Below are 25352 nucleotides of genomic sequence, written 5' to 3'. Positions count from 1 at the left end.
ACGCCTCTGATTACCCGCCTCCTTTTCCGCGCAACTTTCCCGGCCTCCGTTTCCCCACATCTCTTTCCCCGCCTCAGATTCCACGCCTCTGATTCCCCGCCTCTGATTTCCCACCTTTCATTCCCCGCCTCTCTTTCCCTGCCTCTATTTCCGCGCCTCTTTCTCTGCCTCTCTTTCCCCATATCTCTTTTCCTCCCTCTGATTCCCTGCCTCTGATTCCCCGCCTCTGATTCCCCGCCTCTGATTCCACTCCTCTGATTCCCTGCCTCTGATTCCCTGCCTCTGATTCCCTGCCTCTGATTCCCCGCCTCCGATTCCCTGCCTCTGATTCCCTGCCTCTGATTCCCTGCCTCTGATTCCGGGCCTCTGATTCTACGCCTCTCTTTCCGTGTCTCTGATTCCCCGCCGCTGATTCCCTGCCTCTGATACCCTGCCTCTCATTCCCTGCCTCTATTTCCGTGCACCTTTCTCTGCATCTTGTTTCCCACATCTCATTTCCCCCCTCTGATAACCCGCCTCTGATTCCATGCCTGTGATTCCCTGCCTCAGATTCCACGCTTCAGATTCCCCGACTCAGATTCCCGGCCTCAGATTCCCCGCCTCAGATTCCCTGCCTCAGATTCCCTGCCTCAGATTCCCTGCCTCAGATTCCCTGCCTCAGATTCCCTTCATCTGATTCCCTTCATTTGATTCCCTGCGTCTGATTCCCCGCCTCTGATTCCCCGCCTCTGATTCCCCGCCTCTGATTCCCCACCTCTGATTCCCTGCCTCAGATTCCCTGGCTCAGATTCCCTGCTTCAGATTCCCTGCCTCAGATTCCCTGCCACTGATTCCCCGCATCTGATTCCCCGCCTCTGATTCCCCACTTCTGATTTCCGCCTCAGATTCCCTGCCTCCGATTCCCCGCCTCTGATTCCCCGCCTATGATTCCCCGCCTCTGATTCCCAGCCTCTGAAACCCCACCTCTGAATCACCGCCTCTGATTCCCCGCCTCTGTTTCCCCGCCTCTGATTCCCCGCCTCTGATTCCCCGCCTCTGATTCCACGCCTCTGATTCCCCGCCTCTGATTCCAGGCCTCTTATTCGCCCCCTCTGATTCCCCACCTCTGATTGCCTGCCACTGATTGCCCGCCTCTGATTCCCCGCCTCTGATTCCCCGCCTCTGATTCCCCACCTCTGTCTCTATGCCTCTCTTTCGCCTCCGCTTTTTCCCCTACACTCTTTCCGCGCCTCTCTTTCCCTCCCTCAATTTCAACAACTCTGTTTGATCTGTTCTGTGTACCTCATTTTCAACACACAAGTTCCAACCACTATGTTTCACCCATCACTTTCCCCGCCTCTATTTCTCCGCCTATGTTTACCCACCTCTTTTTACCCACCTGTTTCACCGCCTCTGATTCCCCGCCTCTGATTCCCCACCTATGTCTCGACGCCTCTCTTTCGCCTCCACTCTTTCCCCTCCACTCATTCCGTGCCTGTCTTTCCCTCACTCAATTTAAACAACACTGTTTGATCTGTTTTGTGTTCCTCATTTTAAACACACAAGTTCCAACCACTATGTTTTGCCCGCCTCTTTCCCCGCCTCTATTTATCCACCTATGTTTACCTGCCTCTGTTTACCCGCCTGTTTCCCCGCCTCTGATTCCCCACCTTTCATTCCCCGCCTCTCTTTCCCTGCCTCTATTTCCACGCCTCTTTCACTGCCTCTCTTTCCCTACATCTCTTTTCCTCCCGCTGATTCCCCGCCTCTGATTCCCCGCCTCTGATTCCCTGCCTCTGATTCCCCGCCTCTGATTCCCCGCCTCTGATTCCCTGCCTCAGATTCCCCGGCTCTGATTCCCTTCATCAGCTGCCCTGCCTCAGATTCCCTGCCTCTGATTCCCCGCCTCTTATTCCCCGCCTCTGATTCCCCGCCTCTGATTCCCCGCCTCTGATTCCCTGCCTCAGATTCCCCGGCTCTGATTCCCTTCATCAGCTCCCCTGCCTCAGATTCCCTGCCTCTGATTCCCCGCCTCTGATTCCCTGCCTCTGATTCCCCGCCTCTGATTCCCTGCCTCAGATTCCCTGCCTCAGATTCCCTGCCTCAGATTCCCTGCCTCTGATTCCCCGCCTCTGATTCACCGCCTCTGATTCCCTGCCTCAGATTCCCTGCCTCTGATTCCCCGCCTCTTATTCGCCACCTCTTATTCCCCGCCTCAGATTCACCGGCTCTGATTCCCTGCCTCAGATTCCCTGCCTCAAATTCCCTGCCTCTGATTCCCCGCATCTGATTCCCCGCCTCTGATTCCCCGCCTCTGATTCCTCGCATCTGATTCCCCGCCTCAGATTCCCTGCCTCTGATTCCACGCCTCTGATTCCCCGCCTATGATTCCCTGCCTCAGATTCCCCAGCTCTGATTCCCTGCCTCAGATTCCCTGCCTCAGATTCCCTGCCCCCGATTCCCCGCCTCTGATTCCCCGCCTCTGATTCCCCGCCTCTGATTCCCCACCTCTGAATCCCAGCCTCTGAATCCCCACCTCTGATTCCCCGCCTCTGTTTCCCCGCCTCAGATTCCCCGCCTCTGATTCCCCGCCTCTGATTCCCTGCCTCTGATTACCCGCCTCCCTTTCCACGCAACTTTCCCGGCCTCTTTTTCCCCACATCTCTTTCCCCGCCTCTGATTCCCCACCTTTCATTCCCCGCCTCTCTTTCCCTGCCTCTATTTCCGCGCCTCTTTCTCTGCCTCTCTTTCCCCACATCTCATTTCCCCCCTCTGATAACCCGCCTCTCATTCCATGCCTGTGATTCCCTGCCTCAGATTCCCTGCCTCAGATTCCCCGACTCAGATTCCCCGCCTCAGATTCCCCGCCTCAGATTCCCTGCCTCAGATTCCCTGCCTCAGATTCCCTGCCTCAGATTCCCTGCCTCAGATTCCTTTCATCTGATTCCCTTCATTTGATTTCCTGCATCTGATTCCCCGCCTCTGATTCCCTGCCTCTGATTCCCCGCCTCTGATTCCCCACCTTTCATTCCCCGCCTCTCTTTCCCTGCCTCTATTTCCGCGCCTCTTTCTCTGCCTCTCCTTCCCCACATCTCTTTTCCTCCCTCTGATTCCCCGCCTCTGATTCCCCTCCTCTGATTCCCTGCCTCTGATTCCCTGCCTCTGATTCCCCGCCTCTGATTCGCCGCCTCTGATTCCCCTCCTCTGATTCCCTGCCTCTGATTCCCTGCCTCTGATTCCCTGCCTCTGATTCCCCGCCTCTGATTCCCTGCCTCTGATTCCCTGCCTCTGATTCCCTGCCTCTGATTCCGGGCCTCTGATTCCACGCCTCTCTTTCCGTGTCTCTGATTCCCCGCCTCTGATTCCCTGCCTCTGATACCCTGCCTCTCATTCCCTGCCTCCATTTCCGTGCATCTTTCTCTGCATCTTGTTTCCCACATGTCATTTCCCCCCTCTGATAACCCGCATTTGATTCCATGCCTGTGTTTCCCTGCCTCAGATTTCCCGCTTCAGATTCCCCGACTCAGTTTCCCCGCTTCAGATTCCCCACCTCAGATTCCCTGCCTCAGATTCCCTGCCTCAGATTCCCTGCCTCAGAATCCCTTCATCTGATTCCCTTCATTTGATTCCCTGCGTCTGATTCCCCGCCTCTGATTCCCCGCCTCTGATTCCCCGCCTCTGATTCCCCGCCTCTGATTCCCTGCCTCAGATTCCCTGCCTCAGATTCCCTGGCTCAGATTCCCTGCTTCAGATTCCCTGCCTCAGATTCCCTGCCACTGATTCCCCGCATCTGATTCCCCGCCTCTGATTCCCTGCCTCCGATTCCCCGCCTCTGATTCCCCGCCTATGATTCCCAGCCTCTGATTCCCAGCCTCTGAATCCCCACCTCTGAATCCCCGCCTCTGATTCCCCGCCTCTGTTTCCCCGCCTCTGATTCCCCGCCTCTGATTCCCCGCCTCTGATTCCACGCCTCTGATTCCCCGCCTCTGATTCCAGGCCTCTTATTCGCCCCCTCTGATTCCCCACCTCTGATTGCCTGCCACTGATTGCCCGCCTCTGATTCCCCGCCTCTGATTCCCCGCCTCTGATTCCCCACCTCTGTCTCTATGCCTCTCTTTCGCCTCCGCTTTTTCCCCTACACTCTTTCCGCGCCTCTCTTTCCCTCCCTCAATTTCAACAACTCTGTTTGATCTGTTCTGTGTACCTCATTTTCAACACACAAGTTCCAACCACTATGTTTCACCCATCACTTTCCCCGCCTCTATTTCTCCGCCTATGTTTACCCACCTCTTTTTACCCACCTGTTTCACCGCCTCTGATTCCCCGCCTCTGATTCCCCACCTCTGTCTCGACGCCTCTCTTTCGCCTCCACTCTTTCCCCTCCACTCATTCCGTGCCTGTCTTTCCCTCACTCAATTTAAACAACACTGTTTGATCTGTTTTGTGTTCCTCATTTTAAACACACAAGTTCCAACCACTATGTTTTGCCCGCCTCTTTCCCCGCCTCTATTTATCCACCTATGTTTACCTGCCTCTGTTTACCCGCCTGTTTCCCCGCCTCTGATTCCCCACCTTTCATTCCCCGCCTCTCTTTCCCTGCCTCTATTTCCACGCCTCTTTCACTGCCTCTCTTTCCCTACATCTCTTTTCCTCCCGCTGATTCCCCGCCTCTGATTCCCCGCCTCTGATTCCCTGCCTCTGATTCCCCGCCTCTGATTCCCCGCCTCTGATTCCCTGCCTCAGATTCCCCGGCTCTGATTCCCTTCATCAGCTGCCCTGCCTCAGATTCCCTGCCTCTGATTCCCCGCCTCTTATTCCCCGCCTCTGATTCCCCGCCTCTGATTCCCCGCCTCTGATTCCCTGCCTCAGATTCCCCGGCTCTGATTCCCTTCATCAGCTCCCCTGCCTCAGATTCCCTGCCTCTGATTCCCCGCCTCTGATTCCCTGCCTCTGATTCCCCGCCTCTGATTCCCTGCCTCAGATTCCCTGCCTCAGATTCCCTGCCTCAGATTCCCTGCCTCTGATTCCCCGCCTCTGATTCACCGCCTCTGATTCCCTGCCTCAGATTCCCTGCCTCTGATTCCCCGCCTCTTATTCGCCACCTCTTATTCCCCGCCTCAGATTCACCGGCTCTGATTCCCTGCCTCAGATTCCCTGCCTCAAATTCCCTGCCTCTGATTCCCCGCATCTGATTCCCCGCCTCTGATTCCCCGCCTCTGATTCCTCGCATCTGATTCCCCGCCTCAGATTCCCTGCCTCTGATTCCACGCCTCTGATTCCCCGCCTATGATTCCCTGCCTCAGATTCCCCAGCTCTGATTCCCTGCCTCAGATTCCCTGCCTCAGATTCCCTGCCCCCGATTCCCCGCCTCTGATTCCCCGCCTCTGATTCCCCGCCTCTGATTCCCCACCTCTGAATCCCAGCCTCTGAATCCCCACCTCTGATTCCCCGCCTCTGTTTCCCCGCCTCAGATTCCCCGCCTCTGATTCCCCGCCTCTGATTCCCTGCCTCTGATTACCCGCCTCCCTTTCCACGCAACTTTCCCGGCCTCTTTTTCCCCACATCTCTTTCCCCGCCTCTGATTCCCCACCTTTCATTCCCCGCCTCTCTTTCCCTGCCTCTATTTCCGCGCCTCTTTCTCTGCCTCTCTTTCCCCACATCTCATTTCCCCCCTCTGATAACCCGCCTCTCATTCCATGCCTGTGATTCCCTGCCTCAGATTCCCTGCCTCAGATTCCCCGACTCAGATTCCCCGCCTCAGATTCCCCGCCTCAGATTCCCTGCCTCAGATTCCCTGCCTCAGATTCCCTGCCTCAGATTCCCTGCCTCAGATTCCTTTCATCTGATTCCCTTCATTTGATTTCCTGCATCTGATTCCCCGCCTCTGATTCCCTGCCTCTGATTCCCCGCCTCTGATTCCCCACCTTTCATTCCCCGCCTCTCTTTCCCTGCCTCTATTTCCGCGCCTCTTTCTCTGCCTCTCCTTCCCCACATCTCTTTTCCTCCCTCTGATTCCCCGCCTCTGATTCCCCTCCTCTGATTCCCTGCCTCTGATTCCCTGCCTCTGATTCCCCGCCTCTGATTCGCCGCCTCTGATTCCCCTCCTCTGATTCCCTGCCTCTGATTCCCTGCCTCTGATTCCCTGCCTCTGATTCCCCGCCTCTGATTCCCTGCCTCTGATTCCCTGCCTCTGATTCCCTGCCTCTGATTCCGGGCCTCTGATTCCACGCCTCTCTTTCCGTGTCTCTGATTCCCCGCCTCTGATTCCCTGCCTCTGATACCCTGCCTCTCATTCCCTGCCTCTATTTCCGTGCATCTTTCTCTGCATCTTGTTTCCCACATGTCATTTCCCCCCTCTGATAACCCGCATTTGATTCCATGCCTGTGTTTCCCTGCCTCAGATTTCCCGCTTCAGATTCCCCGACTCAGTTTCCCCGCTTCAGATTCCCCACCTCAGATTCCCTGCCTCAGATTCCCTGCCTCAGATTCCCTGCCTCAGAATCCCTTCATCTGATTCCCTTCATTTGATTCCCTGCGTCTGATTCCCCGCCTCTGATTCCCCGCCTCTGATTCCCCGCCTCTGATTCCCCGCCTCTGATTCCCTGCCTCAGATTCCCTGCCTCAGATTCCCTGGCTCAGATTCCCTGCTTCAGATTCCCTGCCTCAGATTCCCTGCCACTGATTCCCCGCATCTGATTCCCCGCCTCTGATTCCCTGCCTCCGATTCCCCGCCTCTGATTCCCCGCCTATGATTCCCAGCCTCTGATTCCCAGCCTCTGAATCCCCACCTCTGAATCCCCGCCTCTGATTCCCCGCCTCTGTTTCCCCGCCTCTGATTCCCCACCTCTGATACCCCGCCTCTGATTCCACGCCTCTGATTCCCCGCCTCTGATTCCAGGCCTCTTATTCCCCGCCTCTGATTCCCCACCTCTGATTGCCTGCCACTGAATGCCCGCCTCTGATTCCCCGCCTCTGATTCCCCGCCTCTGATTCCCCACCTCTGTCTGTATGCCTCTCTTTCGCCTCCGCTTTTTCCCCTACACTCTTTCCGCGCCTCTCTTTCCCTCCCTCAATTTCAACAACTCTGTTTGATCTGTTCTGTGTACCTCATTTTCAACACACAAGTTCCAACCACTATGTTTCACCCATAACTTTCCCCGCCTCTATTTCTCCGCCTATGTTTACCCACCTCTGTTTACCCACCTGTTTCACCGCCTCTGATTCCCCACCTCTGATTCCCCACCTCTGTCTCTATGACTCTCTTTCACCTCCACTCTTTCCCCTCCACTCTTTCCGTGCCTGTTTTTCCCTCCCTCAATTTCAACAACACTGTTTGATCTGTTTTGTGTACCTCATTTTAAACACACAAGTTCCAACCACTATGTTTTGCCCGCCTCTTTCCCCGCCTCTATTTATCCACCTATGTTTACCTGCCTCTGTTTACCCGCCTGTTTCCGCGCCTCTGATTCACCACCTTTCATTCCCCGCCTCTCTTTCCCTGCCTCTATTTCCACGCCTCTTTCACTGCCTCTCTTTCCCCACATCTCTTTTCCTCCCGCTGATTCCCCGCCTCTGATTCCCCGCCTCTGATTCCCTGCCTCTGATTCCCCGCCTCTGATTTCCTGCCTCAGATTCCCTGCCTCAGATTCCCTGCCTCTGATTCCACGCCTCTGATTCCCCGCCTCTTAATCCCCGCCTCTGATTCCCCGCCTCTGATTCCCCGCCTCTGATTCCCTGCCTCAGATTCCCCGGCTCTGATTCCCTTCATCAGCTCCCCTGCCTCAGATTCCCTGCCTCTGATTCCCTGCCTCTTATTCCCCGCCTCTGATTCCCTGCCTCTGATTCCCCGCCTCTGATTCCCTGCCTCAGATTCCCCGGCTCTGATTCCCTTCATCAGCTCCCCTGCCTCAGATTCCCTGCCTCTGATTCCCCGCCTCTGATTCCTGCCTCTGATTCACCGCCTCTGATTCCCTGCCTCAGATTCCCTGCCTCAGATTCCCTGCCTCAGATTCCCTGCCTCGGATTCCCCGCCTCTGATTCCCCGCCGCTGATTCCCTGCCTCAGATTCCCTGCCTCTGATTCCCCGCCTCTTATTCCCCACCTCTTATTCCCCGCCTCAGATTCCCCGGCTCTGATTCCCTGCCTCAGATTCCCTGCCTAAAATTCCCTGCCTCTGATTCCCCGCATCTGATTCCCCGCCTCTGATTCCCCGCCTCTGATTCCTCGCATCTGATTCCCCGCCTCAGATTCCCTGCCTCTGATTCCACGCCTCTGATTCCCCGCCTATGATTCCCTGCCTCAGATTCCCCAGCTCTGATTCCCTGCCTCAGATTCCCTGCCTCAGATTCCCTGCCCCCGATTCCCCGCCTCTGATTCCCCGCCTCTGATTCCCCGCCTCTGATTCCCCGCATCTGAATCCCAGCCTCTGAATCCCCACCTCTGATTCCCCGCCTCTGTTTCTTCGCCTCAGATTCCCCGCCTCTGATTCCCCGCCTCTGATTCCCTGCCTCTGATTACCCGCCTCCCTATCCGCGCAACTTTCACGGCCTCTTTTTCCCCACATCTCTGTCCCCGCCTCTGATTCCCCACCTTTCATTCCCCGCCTCTCTTTCCCTGCCTCTATTTCCGCGCCTCTTTCTCTGCCTCTCTTTCCCCACATCTCATTTCCCCCCTCTGATAACCCGCCTCTCATTCCATGCCTGTGATTCCCTGCCTCAGATTCCCTGCCTCAGATTCCCCGACTCAGATTCCCCGCCTCAGATTCCCCGCCTCAGATTCCCTGCCTCAGATTCCCTGCCTCAGAATCCCTGCCTCAGATTCCCTGCCTCAGATTCCCTTCATCTGATTCCCTTCATTTGATTCCCTGCATCTGATTCCCCGCCTCTGATTCCCTGCCTCTGATTCCCCACCTCTGATTCCCCACCTTTCATTCCCCGCCTCTCTTTCCCTGCCTCTATTTCCGCGCCTCTTTCTCTGCCTCTCTTTCCCCACATCTCTTTACCTCCCTCTGATTCCCTGCCTCAGATTCCCTGGCTCAGATTCCCTGCTTCAGATTCCCTGCCTCAGATTCCCTGACACTGATTCCCCGCATCTGATTCCCCGCCTCTGATTCCCCGCTTCTGATTCCCGCCTCTGATTCCCTGCCTCTGATTCCCCGCCTCTGAATCCCCGCCTCTGATTCCTCGCCTCTGATTCCCTGCTTCAGATTCCCCTCCTCTGATTCCCTGCCTCTGATTCCCTGCCTCTGATTCCCCGCCTCTGATTCGCCGCCTCTGATTCCCCTCCTCTGATTCCCTGCCTCTGATTCCCTGCCTCTGATTCCCTGCCTCTGATTCCCCGCCTCTGATTCCCTGCCTCTGATTCCCTGCCTCTGATTCCCTGCCTCTGATTCCGGGCCTCTGATTCCACGCCTCTCTTTCCGTGTCTCTGATTCCCCGCCTCTGATTCCCTGCCTCTGATACCCTGCCTCTCATTCCCTGCCTCTATTTCCGTGCATCTTTCTCTGCATCTTGTTTCCCACATGTCATTTCCCCCCTCTGATAACCCGCCTTTGATTCCATGCCTGTGATTCCCTGCCTCAGATTTCCCGCTTCAGATTCCTCGACTCAGTTTCCCCGCTTCAGATTCCCCACCTCAGATTCCCTGCCTCAGATTCCCTGCCTCAGATTCCCTGCCTCAGAATCCCTTCATCTGATTCCCTTCATTTGATTCCCTGCGTCTGATTCCCCGCCTCTGATTCCCCGCCTCTGATTCCCCGCCTCTGATTCCCCGCCTCTGATTCCCTGCCTCAGATTCCCTGCCTCAGATTCCCTGGCTCAGATTCCCTGCTTCAGATTCCCTGCCTCAGATTCCCTGCCACTGATTCCCCGCATCTGATTCCCCGCCTCTGATTCCCTGCCTCCGATTCCCCGCCTCTGATTCCCCGCCTATGATTCCCAGCCTCTGATTCCCAGCCTCTGAATCCCCACCTCTGAATCCCCGCCTCTGATTCCCCGCCTCTGTTTCCCCGCCTCTGATTCCCCACCTCTGATACCCCGCCTCTGATTCCACGCCTCTGATTCCCCGCCTCTGATTCCAGGCCTCTTATTCCCCGCCTCTGATTCCCCACCTCTGATTGCCTGCCACTGAATGCCCGCCTCTGATTCCCCGCCTCTGATTCCCCGCCTCTGATTCCCCACCTCTGTCTGTATGCCTCTCTTTCGCCTCCGCTTTTTCCCCTACACTCTTTCCGCGCCTCTCTTTCCCTCCCTCAATTTCAACAACTCTGTTTGATCTGTTCTGTGTACCTCATTTTCAACACACAAGTTCCAACCACTATGTTTCACCCATAACTTTCCCCGCCTCTATTTCTCCGCCTATGTTTACCCACCTCTGTTTACCCACCTGTTTCACCGCCTCTGATTCCCCACCTCTGATTCCCCAACTCTGTCTCTACGACTCTCTTTCACCTCCACTCTTTCCCCTCCACTCTTTCCGTGCCTGTCTTTCCCTCCCTCAATTTCAACAACACTGTTTGATCTGTTTGGTGTACCTCATTTTAAACACACAAGTTCCAACCACTATGATTTGCCCGCCTCTTTCCCCGCCTCTATTTATCCACCTATGTTTACCAGCCTCTGTTCACCCGCCTGTTTCCGCGCCTCTGATTCACCACCTTTCATTCCCCGCCTCTCTTTCCCTGCCTCTATTTCCATGCCTCTTTCACTGCCTCTCTTTCCCCACATCCCTTTTCCTCCCGCTGATTCCCCGCCTCTGATTCCCCGCCTCTGATTCCCTGCCTCTGATTCCCCGCCTCTCATTTCCTGCCTCAGATTCCCTGCCTCAGATTCCCTGCCTCTGATTCCACGCCTCTGATTCCCCGCCTCTTATTCCCCGCCTCTGATTCCCCGCCTCTGATTCCCCGCCTCTGATTCCCTGCCTCAGATTCCCCGGCTCTGATTCCCTTCATCAGCTCCCCTGCCTCAGATTCCCTGCCTCTGATTCCCTGCCTCTTATTCCCCGCCTCTGATTCCCCGCCTCTGATTCCCCGCCTCTGATTCCCTGCCTCAGATTCCCCGGCTCTGATTCCCTTCATCAGCTCCCCTGCCTCAGATTCCCTGCCTCTGATTCCCCGCCTCTGATTCCCTGCCTCTGATTCACCGCCTCTGATTCCCTGCCTCAGATTCCCTGCCTCAGATTCCCTGCCTCAGATTCCCTACCTCGGATTCCCCGCCTCTGATTCCCCGCCGCTGATTCCCTGCCTCAGATTCCCTGCCTCTGATTCCCTGCCTCTTATTCCCCACCTCTTATTCCCCGCCTCAGATTCCCCGGCTCTGATTCCCTGCCTCAGATTCCCTGCCTCAAATTCCCTGCCTCTGATTCCCCGCATCTGATTCCCCGCCTCTGATTCCCCGCCTCTGATTCCTCGCATCTGATTCCCCGCCTCAGATTCCCTGCCTCTGATTCCACGCCTCTGATTCCCCGCCTATGATTCCCTGCCTCAGATTCCCCAGCTCTGATTCCCTGCCTCAGATTCCCTGCCTCAGATTCCCTGCCCCCGATTCCCCGCCTCTGATTCCCCGCCTCTGATTCCCCGCCTCTGATTCCCCGCATCTGAATCCCAGCCTCTGAATCCCCTCCTCTGATTCCCCGCCTCTGTTTCCCCGCCTCAGATTCCCCGCCTCTGATTCCCCGCCTCTGATTCCCTGCCTCTGATTACCCGCCTCCCTATCCGCGCAACTTTCACGGCCTCTTTTTCCCCACATCTCTGTCCCCGCCTCTGATTCCCCACCTTTCATTCCCCGCCTCTCTTTCCCTGCCTCTATTTCCGCGCCTCTTTCTCTGCCTCTCTTTCCCCACATCTCATTTCCCCCCTCTGATAACCCGCCTCTCATTCCATGCCTGTGATTCCCTGCCTCAGATTCCCTGCCTCAGATTCCCCGACTCAGATTCCCCGCCTCAGATTCCCCGCCTCAGATTCCCTGCCTCAGATTCCCTGCCTCAGAATCCCTGCCTCAGATTCCCTGCCTCAGATTCCCTTCATCTGATTCCCTTCATTTGATTCCCTGCATCTGATTCCCCGCCTCTGATTCCCTGCCTCTGATTCCCCGCCTCTGATTCCCCACCTTTCATTCCCCGCCTCTCTTTCCCTGCCTCTATTTCCGCGCCTCTTTCTCTGCCTCTCTTTCCCCACATCTCTTTACCTCCCTCTGATTCCCTGCCTCAGATTCCCTGGCTCAGATTCCCTGCTTCAGATTCCCTGCCTCAGATTCCCTGCCACTGATTCCCCGCATCTGATTCCCCGCCTCTGATTCCCCGCTTCTGATTCCCGCCTCTGATTCCCTGCCTCTGATTCCCCGCCTCTGAATCCCCGCCTCTGATTCCTCGCCTCTGATTCCCTGCTTCAGATTCCCCGCTCTGATTCCTTGCCTCAGATTCCCTGCCTCAGATTCCCTGCCTCCGATTCCCCGCCTCTGATTCCCCGCCTATCATTCCCCACCTCTGATTCCCAGCCTCTGAATCCCCACCTCTGAATCACCGCCTCTGATTCCCCGCGTCTGTTTCCCCGCCTCTGATTCCCCGCCTCTGATTCCCCGCCTCTGATTCCACGCCTCAGATTCCCCGCCTCTGATTCCAGGCCTCTTATTCGCCCCCTCTGATTCCCCACCTCTGATTGCCTGCCACTGATTGCCCGCCTCTGATTCCCCGCCTCTGATTCCCCGCCTCTGATTCCCCACCTCTGTCTCTATGCCTCTCTTTCGCCTCCGCTTTTTCCCCTACACTCTTTCCGCGCCTCTCTTTCCCTCCCTCAATTTCAACAACTCTGTTTGATCTGTTCTGTGTACCTCATTTTCAACACACAAGTTCCAACCACTATGTTTCACCCAACACTTTCCCCGCCTCTATATCTCCGCCTATGTTTACCCGCCTCTTTTTACCCACCTGTTTCACCGCCTCTGATTCCCCGCCTCTGATTCCCCACCTCTGTCTCGACGCCTCTCTTTCGCCTCCACTCTTTCCGTGCCTGTCTTTCCCTCCCTCAATTTAAACAACACTGTTTGATCTGTTTTGTGGACCTCATTTTAAACACACAAGTTCCAACCACTATGTTTTGCCCGCCTCTTTCCCCGCCTCTATTTATCCACCTATGTTTACCTGCCTCTGTTTACCCGCCTGTTTCCCCGCCTCTGATTCCCCACCATTCATTCCCCGCCTCTCATTCCCTGCCTCTATTTCCGCGCCTCTTTCACTGCCTCTCTTTCCCCACATCTCTTTTCCTCCCGCTGATTCCCCGCCTCTGATTCCCCGCCTCTGATTCCCTGCCTCTGATTCCCCGCCTCTGATTCCCTGCCTCAGATTCCCTGCCTCAGATTCCCTGCCTCAGATTCCCTGCCTCTGATTCCCCGCCTCTGATTCCCCGCCTCTTATTCCCCGCCTCTGATTCCCTGCCTCTGATTCCCCACCTCTGATTCCCTGCCTCAGATTCCCCGGCTCTGATTCCCTTCATCAGCTCCCCTGCCTCAGATTCCCTGCCTCTGATTCCCCGCCTCTGATTCCCTGCCTCTGATTCCCCGCCTCTGATTCCCTGCCTCAGATTCCCTGCCTCAGATTCCCTGCCTCAGATTCCCTGCCTCTGATTCCCCGCCTCTGATTCCGCGCCGCTGATTCCCTGCCTCAGATTCCCTGCCTCTGATTTCCCGCCTCTTATTCCCCACCTCTTATTCCCCGCCTCAGATTCCCCGGCTCTGATTCCCTGCCTCAGATTCCCTGCCTCAAATTCCCTGCCTCTGATTCCCCGCATCTGATTCCCCGCCTCTGATTCCCCGCCTCTGATTCCTCGCATCTGATTCCCCGCCTCAGATTCCCTGCCTCTGATTCCACGCCTCTGATTCCCTGTCTCAGATTCCCCAGCTCTGATTCCCTGCCTCAGATTCCCTGCCTCAGATTCCCTGCCTCCGATTCCCCGCCTCTGGTTCCCCACCTCAGATTCCCCGGCTCTGATTCCCCGCATCTGATTCCCTGCCTCTAATTCCCCAACTCTGTCTCTATGCCTCTCTTTCACCTCTGCTCTTTCCCCTCCACTCTTTCCGCGCCTCTCTTTCCCTCCCTCAATTTCAACAACTCTGTTTGATCTGTTCTGTGTACCTCATTTTCAACACACAATTTCCAACCACTATGTTTCACCCATCTCTTTCCCCGCCTCTATTTATCTGCCTATGTTTACCCACCTCTGTTTACCCGCCCGTTTCACCGCCTCTGATTCCCCACCTCAGATTCCCCGCCTCAGATTCCCTGCCTCTGATTCCCTGCCTCTGATTCCCTGCATCTGATTCACTGCCTCTGATTCCCTGCCTCTGATTCCCTGCCACTGATACCCCGCCTCCGATTCCACACCAATGTTTCATCGCCTCTGTTTAACTGCCTCTTATTTCCCGGCTCAGATTCGCCGGCTCTGATTCCGCGCCTCTGATTCCACGCTTCTCTTTCCGTGTCTCTGATAGTCCGCCTCTGATTCCCCGCCTCTGCTTCCCCGCCTCAGATTCCCCGGCTCTGATTCCCTGCATCAGATTCCCTGCCTCAGATTCCCTGCCTCTGATTCCCTGCATCAGATTCCCTGCCTCTGATTCCCCGCCTCTGATTCCCCGCTTCTGATTCCCCGCCTCTGATTCCCCGCCTCAGATTCCCTGCCTATGATTCCCTGCCTCTGATTCCCTGCCTCTGATTCCGAGCCTCTGATTCCACGCTTCTCTTTCCGTGTCTCAGATAGCCCGCCTCTGATTCCCCGCCTCTGATTCCCCACCTCAGATTCCCCGGCTCTGATTCCCTGCATCAGATTCCCTGCCTCAGATTCCCTGCCTCTGATTCCCTGCATCAGATTCCCTGCCTCTGATTCCCCGCCTCTGATTCCCCGCTTCTGATTCCCTGCCTCTGATTCACCGCCTCAGATTCCCTGCCTATGATTCCCTGCCTCTGATTCCCTGCCTCTGATTCCCTGCCTCTGATTCCCTGACACTGATTCCCTGCCTCTGATTCCCTGCACCTGATTCCCTGCCTCTGATTCCGCGCCTCTGATTGCACGCCTCTCTTTCCGTGTCTCTGATTCCACACCTCTGATTCCCTGCCTCTGATACCCTGCCTCTCTTTGCCTGCCTCTATTTCCGTGCCTCTTTCTCTGCATCTCGTTTACCACATCTCATTTCCCCCCACTGATAACCCGCCTCTGATTCCCCGCCTCTGATTCCCCGCCTCAGATTCCCCGGCTCTGATTCCCTGCCTCAGATTCCCCGCCTCTGATTCCCTGCCTCTGATTCCCCGCCTCTGATTCCCCACCTCTGATTCTCCACCTCTGATTCCCCGCCTCTGATTCCCCGCCTCTGATTCCCCACCTCAGATTTCCCGGCTCTGATTCCCTGCCTCAGATTCCCTGCGACAGATTCCCTGCCTCAGATTCCCTGCCTCTGATTCCCCGCCTCTTATTCCCCACCTCTTATTCCCCGCCTCAGATTCCCCGGCTCTGAGTCCCTGCCTCAGATTCCCTGCCTCAAATTCCCTGCCTCTGATTCCCCGCATCTGATACCCCGCCTCTGATTCCCCGCCTCTGATTCCTCGCATCTGATTCCCAGCCTCTGATTCCACGCCTCTGATTCCACGCCTCTGATTCCCCGCCTCTGATTCCACGCCTCTGATTCCCCGCCTCTGATTCCCCGCCTAAGATTCCCCAGCTCTGACTCCCTGCCTCAGATTCCCTTCCTCAGATTCCCTGCCTCCGATTCCCCGCCTCTGATTCCCCGCCTCTGATTCCACGCCTCTGAATCCCCGCCTCTGAATCCCAGCCTCTGAATCCCCGCCTCTGATTCCCCGCCTCTGTTTCCCCGCCTCAGATTCCCCGCCTCTGATTACCCGCCTCCTTTTCCGCGCAACTTTCCCGGCCTCTGTTTCCCCACATCTCTTTCCCCGCCTCAGATTCCACGCCTCTGATTCCCCGCCTCTGATTTCCCACCTTTCATTCCCCGCCTCTCTTTCCCTGCCTCTATTTCCGCGCCTCTTTCTCTGCCTCTCTTTCCCCACATCTCTTTTCCTCCCTCTGATTCCCTGCCTCTGATTCCCCGCCTCTGATTCCCCGCCTCTGATTCCACTCCTCTGATTCCCTGCCTCTGATTCCCTGCCTCTGATTCCCTGCCTCTGATTCCCCGCCTCCGATTCCCTGCCTCTGATTCCCTGCCTCTGATTTCCTGCCTCTGATTCCGGGCCTCTGATTCTACGCCTCTCTTTCCGTGTCTCTGATTCCCCGCCTCTGATTCCCTGCCTCTGATACCCTGCCTCTCATTCCCTGCCTCTATTTCCGTGCATCTTTCTCTGCATCTTGTTTCCCACATCTCATTTCCCCCCTCTGATAACCCGCCTCTGATTCCATGCCTGTGATTCCCTGCCTCAGATTCCACGCTTCAGATTCCCCGACTCAGATTCCCGGCCTCAGATTCCCCGCCTCAGATTCCCTGCCTCAGATTCCCTGCCTCATATTCCCTGCCTCAGATTCCCTGCCTCAGATTCCCTTCATCTGATTCCCTTCATTTGATTCCCTGCGTCTGATTCCCCGCCTCTGATTCCCCGCCTCTGATTCCCCGCCTCTGATTCCCCACCTCTGATTCCCTGCCTCAGATTCCCTGGCTCAGATTCCCTGCTTCAGATTCCCTGCCTCAGATTCCCTGCCACTGATTCCCCGCATCTGATTCCCCGCCTCTGATTCCCCGCTTCTGATTCCCGCCTCTGATTCCCTGCCTCTGATTCCCCGCCTCTGAATCCCCACCTCTTATTCCTCGCCTCTGATTCCCTGCCTCAGATTCCCCGCTCTGATTCCCTGCCTCAGATTCCCTGCCTCAGATTCCCTGCCTCCGATTCCCCGCCTCTGATTCCCCGCCTATGATTCCCCGCCTCTGATTCCCAGCCTCTGAATCCCCACCTCTGAATCACCGCCTCTGATTCCCCGCCTCTGTTACCCCGCCTCTGATTCCCCGCCTCTGATTCCCCGCCTCTGATTCCCCGCCTCTGATTCCCCGCCTCTGATTCCAGGCCTCTTATTCGCCCCCTCTGATTCCCCACCTCTGATTGCCTGCCACTGATTGCCCGCCTCTGATTCCCCGCCTCTGATTCCCCGCCTCTGATTCCCCACCTCTGTCTCTATGCCTCTCTTTCGCCTCCGCTTTTTCCCCTACACTCTTTCCGCGCCTCTCTTTCCCTCCCTCAATTTCAACAACTCTGTTTGATCTGTTCTGTGTACCTCATTTTCAACACACAAGTTCCAACCACTATGTTTCACCCATCACTTTCCCCGCCTCTATTTCTCCGCCTATGTTTACCCACCTCTTTTTACCCACCTGTTTCACCGCCTCTGATTCCCCGCCTCTGATTCCCCACCTCTGTCTCGACGCCTCTCTTTCGCCTCCACTCTTTCCCCTCGACTCATTCCGTGCCTGTCTTTCCCTCCCTCAATTTAAACAACACTGTTTGATCTGTTTTGTGTACCTCATTTTAAACACACAAGTTCCAACCACTATGTTTTGCCCGCCTCTTTCCCCGCCTCTATTTATCCACCTATGTTTACCTGCCTCTGTTTACCCGCATGTTTCCCCGCCTCTGATTCCCCACCTTTCATTCCCCGCCTCTCTTTCCCTGCCTCTATTTCCACGCCTCTTTCACTGCCTCTCTTTCCCCACATCTCTTTTCCTCCCGCTGATTCCCCGCCTCTGATTCCCCGCCTCTGATTCCCTGCCTCTGATTCCCCGCCTCTGATTCCCTGCCTCAGATTCCCTGGCTCAGATTCCCTGCCTCTGATTCCCCGCCTCTGATTCCCTGCCTCAGATTCCCTGGCTCAGATTCCCTGCCTCTGATTCCCCGCCTCTGATTCCCCGCCTCTGATTCCCCGCCTCTGATTCCCCGCCTCTGATTCCCTGCCTCAGATTCCCCGGCTCTGATTCCCTTCATCAGCTCCCCTGCCTCAGATTCCCTGCCTCTGATTCCCCGCCTCTTATTCCCCACCTCTGATTCCCCGCCTCTGATTCCCCGCCTCTGATTCCCTGCCTCAGATTCCCCGGCTCTGATTCCCTTCATCAGCTCCCCTGCCTCAGATTCCCTGCCTCTGATTCCCCGCCTCTGATTCCCTGCCTCTGATTCCCCGCCTCTGATTCCCTGCCTCAGATTCCCTGCCTCTGATTCCCCGCCTCTGATTCCCCGCCTCTTATTCCCCGCCTCTGATTCCCTGCCTCAGATTCCCTGCCTCAGATTCCCTGCCTCTGATTCCCCGCCTCTTATTCCCCACCTCTTATTCCCCGCCTCAGATTCCCCGGCTCTGATTCCCTGCCTCAGATTCCATGCCTCAAATTCCCTGCCTCTGATTCCCCGCATCTGATTCCACGCCTCTGATTCCCCACCTCTGATTCCTCGCATCTGATTCCCCGCCTCAGATTCCCTGCCTCTGATTCCACGCCTCTGATTCCCCGCCTATGATTCCCTGCCTCACATTCCCCAGCTCTGATTCCCTGCCTCAGATTCCCTGCCTCAGATTCCCTGCCCCCGATTCCCCGCCTCTGATTCCCCGCCTCTGATTCCCCGCCTCTGATTCCCCGCCTCTGAATCCCAGCCTCTGAATCCTTACCTCTGATTCCCCGCCTCTGTTTCCCCGCCTCAGATTCCCCGCCTCTGATTCCCCGCCTCTGATTCCCTGCCTCTGATTACCCGCCTCCCTTTCCGCGCAACTTTCCCGGCCTCTTTTTCCCCACATCTCTTTCCCCGCCTCTGATTCCCCACCTTTCATTCCCCGCCTCTCTTTCCCTGCCTCTATTTCCGCGCCTCTTTCTCTGCCTCTCTTTCCCCACATCTCATTTCCCCCCTCTGATAACCCGCCTCTCATTCCATGCCTGTGATTCCCTGCCTCAGATTCGCTGCCTCAGATTCCCCGACTCAGATTCCCCGGCTCTGAGTCCCTGCCTCAGATTCTCTGCCTCAAATTCCCTGCCTCTGATTCCCCTCATCTGATACCCCGCCTCTGATTCCCCGCCTCTGATTCCTCGCATCTGATTCCCAGCCTCTGATTCCACGCCTCTGATTCCACGCCTCTGATTCCCCGCCTCTGATTCCACGCCTCGGATTCCCCGCCTCTGATTCCCCGCCTAAGATTCCCCAGCTCTGACTCCCTGCCTCAGATTCCCTTCCTCAGATTCCCTGCCTCCGATTCCCCGCCTCTGATTCCCCGCCTCTGGTTCCACGCCTCTGAATCCCCGCCTCTGAATCCCAGCCTCTGAATCCCCGCCTCTGATTCCCCGCCTCTGTTTCCCCGCCTCGGATTCCCCGCCTCTGATTACCCGCCTCCTTTACCGCGCAACTTTCCCGGCCTCCGTTTCCCCACATCTCTTTCCCTGCCTCAGATTCCACGCCTCTGATTCCCCGCCTCTGATTTCCCACCTTTCATTCCCCGCCTCTCTTTCCCTGCCTCTATTTCCGCGCCTCTTTCTCTGCCTCTCTTTCCCCATATCTCTTTTCCTCCCTCTGATTCCCTGCCTGTGATTCCCCGCCTCTGATTCCCCGCCTCTGATTCCACTCCTCTGATTCCCTGCCTCTGATTCCCTGCCTCTGATTCCCTGCCTCTGATTCCCCGCCTCCGATTCCCTGCCTCTGATTCCCTGCCTCTGATTCCCTGCCTCTGATTCCGGGCCTCTGATTCTACGCCTCTCTTTCCGTGTCTCTGATTCCCCGCCTCTGATTCCCTGCCTCTGATACCCTGCCTCTCATTCCCTGCCTCAGATTCCCTGCCTCAGATTCCCTGGCTCAGATTCCCTGCTTCAGATTCCCTGCCTCAGATTCCCTGCCACTGATTCCCCGCATCTGATTCCCCGCCTCTGATTCCCTGCCTCCGATTCCCCGCCTCTGATTCCCCGCCTATGATTCCCAGCCTCTGATTCCCAGCTTCTGAATCCCCACCTCTGAATCCCCGCCTCTGATTCCCCGCCTCTGTTTCCCCGCCTCTGATTCCCCTCCTCTGATACCCCGACTCTGATTCCACGCCTCTGATTCCCCGCCTCTGATTCCAGGCCTCTTATTCCCCGCCTCTGATTCCCCGCCTCTGATTCCCCGCCTCTGATTCCCCACCTCTGTCTGTATGCCTCTCTTTCGCCTCCGCTTTTTCCCCTACACTCTTTCCGCGCCTCTCTTTCCCTCCCTCAATTTCAACAACTCTGTTTGATCTGTTCTGTGTACCTCATTTTCAACACACAAGTTCCAACCACTATGTTTCACCCATAACTTTCCCCGCCTCTATTTCTCTGCCTATGTTTACCCACCTCTGTTTACCCACCTGTTTCACCGCCTCTGATTCCCCACCTCTGATTCCCCACCTCTGTCTCTACGACTCTCTTTCACCTCCACTCTTTCCCCTCCACTCTTTCCGTGCCTGTCTTTCCCTCCCTCAATTTCAACAACACTGTTTGATCTTTTTTGTGTACCTCATTTTAAACACACAAGTTCCAACCACTATGTTTTGCCCGCCTCTTTCCCCGCCTCTATTTATCCACCTATGTTTACCTGCCTCTGTTTACCCGCCTGTTTCCGCGCCTCTGATTCACCACCTTTCATTCCCCGCCTCTCTTTCCCTGCCTCTATTTCCACGCCTCTTTCACTGCCTCTCTTTCCCCACATCTCTTTTCCTCCCGCTGATTCCCCGCCTCTGATTCCCCGCCTCTGATTCCCTGCCTCTGATTCCCCGCCTCTGATTTCCTGCCTCAGATTCCCTGCCTCAGATTCCCTGCCTCTGATTCCACGCCTCTGATTCCCCGCCTCTTATTCCCCGCCTCTGATTCCCCGCCTCTGATTCCCCGCCTCTGATTCCCTGCCTCAGATTCCCCGGCTCTGATTCCCTTCATCAGCTCCCCTGCCTCAGATTCCCTGCCTCTGATTCCCTGCCTCTTATTCCCCGCCTCTGATTCCCCGCCTCTGATTCCCCGCCTCTGATTCCCTGCCTCAGATTCCCCGGCTCTGATTCCGTTCATCAGCTCCCCTGCCTCAGATTCCCTGCCTCTGATTCCCCGCCTGTGATTCCCTGCCTCTGATTCACCGCCTCTGATTCCCTGCCTCAGATTCCCTGCCTCAGATTCCCTGCCTCAGATTCCCTGCCTCGGATTCCCCGCCTCTGATTCCCCGCCGCTGATTCCCTGCCTCAGATTCCCTGCCTCTGATTCCCCGCCTCTTATTCCCCACCTCTTATTCCCCGCCTCAGATTCCCCGGCTCTGATTCCCTGCCTCAGATTCCCTGCCTCAAATTCCCTGCCTCTGATTCCGGGCCTCTGATTCTACGCCTCTCTTTCCGTGTCTCTGATTCCCCGCCTCTGATTCCCTGCCTCTGATACCCTGCCTCTCATTCCCTGCCTCAGATTCCCTGCCTCAGATTCCCTGGCTCAGATTCCCTGCTTCAGATTCCCTGCCTCAGATTCCCTGCCACTGATTCCCCGCATCTGATTCCCCGCCTCTGATTCCCTGCCTCCGATTCCCCGCCTCTGATTCCCCGCCTATGATTCCCAGCCTCTGATTCCCAGCTTCTGAATCCCCACCTCTGAATCCCCGCCTCTGATTCCCCGCCTCTGTTTCCCCGCCTCTGATTCCCCTCCTCTGATACCCCGACTCTGATTCCACGCCTCTGATTCCCCGCCTCTGATTCCAGGCCTCTTATTCCCCGCCTCTGATTCCCCGCCTCTGATTCCCCGCCTCTGATTCCCCACCTCTGTCTGTATGCCTCTCTTTCGCCTCCGCTTTTTCCCCTACACTCTTTCCGCGCCTCTCTTTCCCTCCCTCAATTTCAACAACTCTGTTTGATCTGTTCTGTGTACCTCATTTTCAACACACAAGTTCCAACCACTATGTTTCACCCATAACTTTCCCCGCCTCTATTTCTCTGCCTATGTTTACCCACCTCTGTTTACCCACCTGTTTCACCGCCTCTGATTCCCCACCTCTGATTCCCCACCTCTGTCTCTACGACTCTCTTTCACCTCCACTCTTTCCCCTCCACTCTTTCCGTGCCTGTCTTTCCCTCCCTCAATTTCAACAACACTGTTTGATCTTTTTTGTGTACCTCATTTTAAACACACAAGTTCCAACCACTATGTTTTGCCCGCCTCTTTCCCCGCCTCTATTTATCCACCTATGTTTACCTGCCTCTGTTTACCCGCCTGTTTCCGCGCCTCTGATTCACCACCTTTCATTCCCCGCCTCTCTTTCCCTGCCTCTATTTCCACGCCTCTTTCACTGCCTCTCTTTCCCCACATCTCTTTTCCTCCCGCTGATTCCCCGCCTCTGATTCCCCGCCTCTGATTCCCTGCCTCTGATTCCCCGCCTCTGATTTCCTGCCTCAGATTCCCTGCCTCAGATTCCCTGCCTCTGATTCCACGCCTCTGATTCCCCGCCTCTTATTCCCCGCCTCTGATTCCCCGCCTCTGATTCCCCGCCTCTGATTCCCTGCCTCAGATTCCCCGGCTCTGATTCCCTTCATCAGCTCCCCTGCCTCAGATTCCCTGCCTCTGATTCCCTGCCTCTTATTCCCCGCCTCTGATTCCCCGCCTCTGATTCCCCGCCTCTGATTCCCTGCCTCAGATTCCCCGCCTCTGATTCCCTGCCTCTGATTCACCGCCTCTGATTCCCTGCCTCAGATTCCCTGCCTCAGATTCCCTGCCTCAGATTCCCTGCCTCGGATTCCCCGCCTCTGATTCCCCGCCGCTGATTCCCTGCCTCAGATTCCCTGCCTCTGATTCCCCGCCTCTTATTCCCCACCTCTTATTCCCCGCCTCAGATTCCCCGGCTCTGATTCCCTGCCTCAGATTCCCTGCCTCAAATTCCCTGCCTCTGATTCCCCGCATCTGATTCCCCGCCTCTGATTCCCCGCCTCTGATTCCTCGCATCTGATTCCCCGCCTCAGATTCCCTGCCTCTGATTCCATGCCTCTGATTCCCCGCCTATGATTCCCTGCCTCAGATTCCCCAGCTCTGATTCCCTGCCTCAGATTCCCTGCCTCAGATTCCCTGCCCCCGATTCCCCGCCTCTGATTCCCCGCCTCTGATTCCCCGCCTCTGATTCCCCGCATCTGAATCCCAGCCTCTGAATCCCCACCTCTGATTCCCCGCCTCTGTTTCCCCGCCTCAGATTCCCCGCCTCTGATTCCCCGCCTCTGATTCCCTGCCTCTGATTACCCGCCTCCCTATCCGCGCAACTTTCACGGCCTCTTTTTCCCCACATCTCTGTCCCCGCCTCTGATTCCCTGCCTCTGATTACCCGCCTCCCTATCCGCGCCTCTTTCTCTGCCTCTCTTTCCCCACATCTCTTTTCCTCCCGCAGATTCCCCGCCTCTGATTCCCCGCCTCTCTTTCCCTGCCTCTATTTCCGCGCCTCTTTCTCTGCCTCTCTTTCCCCACATCTCATTTTCCCCCTCTGATAACCCGCCTCTCATTCCATGCCTGTGATTCCCTGCCTCAGATTCCCTGCCTCAGATTCCCCGACTCAGATTCCCCGCCTCAGATTCCCCGCCTCAGATTCCCTGCCTCAGATTCCCTGCCTCAGAATCCCTGCCTCAGATTCCCTGCCTCAGATTCCCTTCATCTGATTCCCTTCATTTGATTCCCTGCATCTGATTCCCCGCCTCTGATTCCCTGCCTCTGATTCCCCGCCTCAGATTCCCCACCTTTCATTCCCCGCCTCTCTTTCCCTGCCTCTATTTCCGCGCCTCTTTCTCTGCCTCTCTTTCCCCACATCTCTTTACCTCCCTCTGATTCCCTGCCTCAGATTCCCTGGCTCAGATTCCCTGCTTCAGATTCCCTGCCTCAGATTCCCTGCCACTGATTCCCCGCATCTGATTCCCCGCCTCTGATTCCCCGCTTCTGATTCCCGCCTCTGATTCCCTGCCTCTGATTCCCCGCCTCTGAATCCCCGCCTCTGACTCCTCGCCTCTGATTCCCTGCTTCAGATTCCCCTCCTCTGATTCCCTGCCTCTGATTCCCTGCCTCTGATTCCCCGCCTCTGATTCGCCGCCTCTGATTCCCCTCCTCTGATTCCCTGCCTCTGATTCCCTGCCTCAGATTCCCTGCCTCTGATTCCCCGCCTCTGATTCCCTGCCTCTGATTCCCTGCCTCTGATTCCCTGCCTCTGATTCCGGGCCTCTGATTCCACGCCTCTCTTTCCGTGTCTCTGATTCCCCGCCTCTGATTCCCTGCCTCTGATACCCTGCCTCTCATTCCCTGCCTCTATTTCCGTGCATCTTTCTCTGCATCTTGTTTCCCACATGTCATTTCCCCCCTCTGATAACCCGCCTTTGATTCCATGCCTGTGATTCCCTGCCTCAGATTTCCCGCTTCAGATTCCCCGACTCAGTTTCCCCGCTTCAGATTCCCCACCTCAGATTCCCTGCCTCAGATTCCCTGCCTCAGATTCCCTGCCTCAGAATCCCTTCATCTGATTCCCTTCATTTGATTCCCTGCGTCTGATTCCCCGCCTCTGATTCCCCGCCTCTGATTCCCCGCCTCTGATTCCCCGCCTCTGATTCCCTGCCTCAGATTCCCTGCCTCAGATTCCCTGGCTCAGATTCCCTGCTTCAGATTCCCTGCCTCAGATTCCCTGCCATTGATTCCCCGCATCTGATTCCCCGCCTCTGATTCCCTGCCTCCGATTCCCCGCCTCTGATTCCCCGCCTATGATTCCCAGCCTCTGATTCCCAGCCTCTGAATCCCCACCTCTGAATCCCCGCCTCTGATTCCCCGCCTCTGTTTCCCCGCCTCTGATTCCCCACCTCTGATACCCCGCCTCTGATTCCACGCCTCTGATTCCCCGCCTCTGATTCCAGGCCTCTTATTCCCCGCCTCTGATTCCCCACCTCTGATTGCCTGCCACTGAATGCCCGCCTCTGATTCCCCGCCTCTGATTCCCCGCCTCTGATTCCCCACCTCTGTCTGTATGCCTCTCTTTCACCTCCGCTTTTTCCCCTACACTCTTTCCGCGCCTCTCTTTCCCTCCCTCAATTTCAACAACTCTGTTTGATCTGTTCTGTGTACCTCATTTTCAACACACAAGTTCCAACCACTATGTTTCACCCATAACTTTCCCCGCCTCTATTTCTCCGCCTATGTTTACCCACCTCTGTTTACCCACCTGTTTCACCGCCTCTGATTCCCCACCTCTGATTCCCCACCTCTGTCTCTACGACTCTCTTTCACCTCCACTCTTTCCCCTCCACTCTTTCCGTGCCTGTCTTTCCCTCCCTCAATTTCAACAACACTGTTTGATCTGTTTGGTGTACCTCATTTTAAACACACAAGTTCCAACCACTATGTTTTGCCCACCTCTTTCCCCGCCTCTATTTATCCACC

The sequence above is a fragment of the Narcine bancroftii genome, chromosome 11 (assembly GCF_036971445.1).
Source record: "Narcine bancroftii isolate sNarBan1 chromosome 11, sNarBan1.hap1, whole genome shotgun sequence".
In the NCBI taxonomy this organism is placed as follows: domain Eukaryota; kingdom Metazoa; phylum Chordata; class Chondrichthyes; order Torpediniformes; family Narcinidae; genus Narcine; species Narcine bancroftii.
Note: the sequence above shows the minus strand (reverse complement) of the source record.